Source organism: Empidonax traillii, unplaced genomic scaffold (assembly GCF_003031625.1).
Source record: "Empidonax traillii isolate 1590-97213 ecotype Southwest subspecies unplaced genomic scaffold, ASM303162v1 scaffold2006:size43157, whole genome shotgun sequence".
Lineage (NCBI taxonomy): Eukaryota > Metazoa > Chordata > Aves > Passeriformes > Tyrannidae > Empidonax > Empidonax traillii.
Genome location: NW_020957199.1, coordinates 19,776 through 21,841, shown reverse-complemented (window position 1 = coordinate 21,841; position 2,066 = coordinate 19,776). Strand labels below are relative to the sequence as shown.

The following is a 2,066-nucleotide window of genomic DNA, read 5'->3' as shown; positions in this document are numbered from 1 at the left end:
CTGCTGTCAGCTGTGACCCCGAGGATTATTTATTTGTGTTACTTTTGCGGCTCGTTGGGAGAAATGAAGCCAAGGAAAGCAGGCAGGGATGGAAGGAAAGGAGCCCAGCCCTGGAACCCCGACTGCCAGGTCAGGGTGGAGGTTCTGGTCTTGGAAAGGGCTTAAATCTGGGTTTAATTTAATCCCAGGTGTTTGGTTGCAGGAGGGGCCTGGCCTGCAGCCCCTCACCCCGACAGGGACACCAGTACCCGAGGTTGGTCTGAAACTGGGACCAAGGTGATTTATTTACTCCTCTGCTGACTCTGTCACTCCATAACCCCACACTGAGGCTGGATGGGACCCAAACCCCCTGCCCAGACACCCAGAGATTTCCCTGCACACTTAATTCCATGAGCCCCGAGCAATCCTGGGATCTCCAACACCTCTGCAGAACTGGGGGGTTCTGAGGGAACACCCTTGGGGGCCCTGGGTGGGCACCAAACGCTCCCAATCCTTGATTTTCTCTATTTTTTTTAAAGGTTGGCCACTGGGTCTACAGCGGTTTTGCAGTGTTTTATACCAGTTTTGCCCTGTTATACACGAATATACGTGGTTTTACAACATTTTTGTGGTGGTTTACACCAGTTTTGCACTGTTTGGTGTGGCCTTGCACCAGTTTTGTGGTGTTTTACACCAGTTTTGCACCCTTTATGCACTACTTTTCACCAGTTTTGCACCAGTTAAATGTGGGTTTTCACCAGTTTTGTACTGTCTTACACCAATTTTGCACCAGTTTTACACCACTCTTACACTGTTTTACACCATTTTTTCACTGTTTCACATGATTTTACACCTGTTTTGTAATGGTTTATGCTAGTTTTGCACTGTTTTACATGGTTTTGCACCATTTTTGTGATGCTTTACACCGGGTTTTGCACAGTTTTACACCATTTTTGCAGATTTACATGGTTTCCCACTGGTTTTATGCTGTTTTTTCACCAGTTTTTCACCACTTTGCTCCATTGCACACCAATTTTTCACTGGTTTTACATGGGTTGACACCGGGTTTTGTACTATTTTACACCAGTTTTGCACTGTTTTAGGTAGTTTTACACCAGTTTTGCACTGGTTAACACTGGTTTTACACTGTTTTACATCAGTTTTTCACTGTTTTATGGTTTTACATCAGCTTTGCACTTGTTTACACAGTTTTACACTATTTTACAAGGTTTTACAACGGTTTTGCATTTTTTTTCATTGATTTTGCACGGGTTTACACCAATTTTACGTTGGTTTTCATTGACTTTGCACGAGTTTACACGAGTTTTGCACTGGTTTATGCCAGTTTCACACCAATTTTGCACCGATTTACATGGATTTTGTACGGGTTTACACCAGTTTTGCGCTGTTTCACACCAGTTTTACATAGATTTTGCCCTGTTACACATAGATTCTGCATGGGCTCACCCCAGTTTCTGTACGGGTTTATACCACTGTTGCACTGTTTCCCACTGATTTTGCGCTGTTTCACGTTCATTTTGCCCTATTTCCCATCGATTTTGCACGGCTTTACACCGATTTTTACGCCAGACCCCTCCATTTCCAGGGCCAGCCCGCGGCCGGGGCGCCACCACCCCGGGCCATGTCCCTGCTCCTCGTGACACATCCGGGCTGGAAGCATCGCCAGCCCCCAGTGCCACCTGCGGCCTGGGGACATTCCCGTCCCCTCTCGGTTTTTTTTTTTCTTTTTTTTTCTTTTTTTTTTGTGCCGGGTTCCCGCCCCTCGCACACGCGGCCCCGTGGGCGGGCGGTGGGTGTTGCGCGCCCAAGGCAGCGCTGCACGAACCTCCGAGCGCATCCACCGGGAGGAGGAGGAGGAGGAGGAGGAGGAGGAGGAAGGGAAAAGGGAAAAGGAGGGGGGGAGGGTGGCGGCGGAGGGAGGGAGCAATTGAATTTCAAACACAAACAACCGCATGGGGCTCGGGCCCTCCGCCGCCGCGCCGCGCCGCCGCTGACCCCGGGGCCGCCGCCGCCCCCCGCCCGGGCTCCGCGCCGGGGGGGGCAGAGCAGCCGCTGCCTCCCCGCCT

The 2,066-nt window shown here is 50.3% G+C and overlaps 1 long non-coding RNA gene across 1 annotated transcript in view; it reads right to left on the bottom strand.

Annotated features, from left to right (window-relative positions):
• The window catches only part of LOC114071408, a 2,401-nt gene extending 805 nt beyond the window's left edge, over positions 1 to 1,596 (bottom strand). Inside the window, exons 1-2 of the long non-coding RNA XR_003574033.1 lie at positions 1,365 to 1,596; positions 821 to 832 (exon numbers count right to left, since the gene is read on the bottom strand). This is a non-coding gene — a long non-coding RNA (uncharacterized LOC114071408). The remainder of the gene's footprint in view (positions 1 to 820; positions 833 to 1,364) is intronic.
• Positions 1,597 to 2,066: the final 470 nt, after the last annotated feature.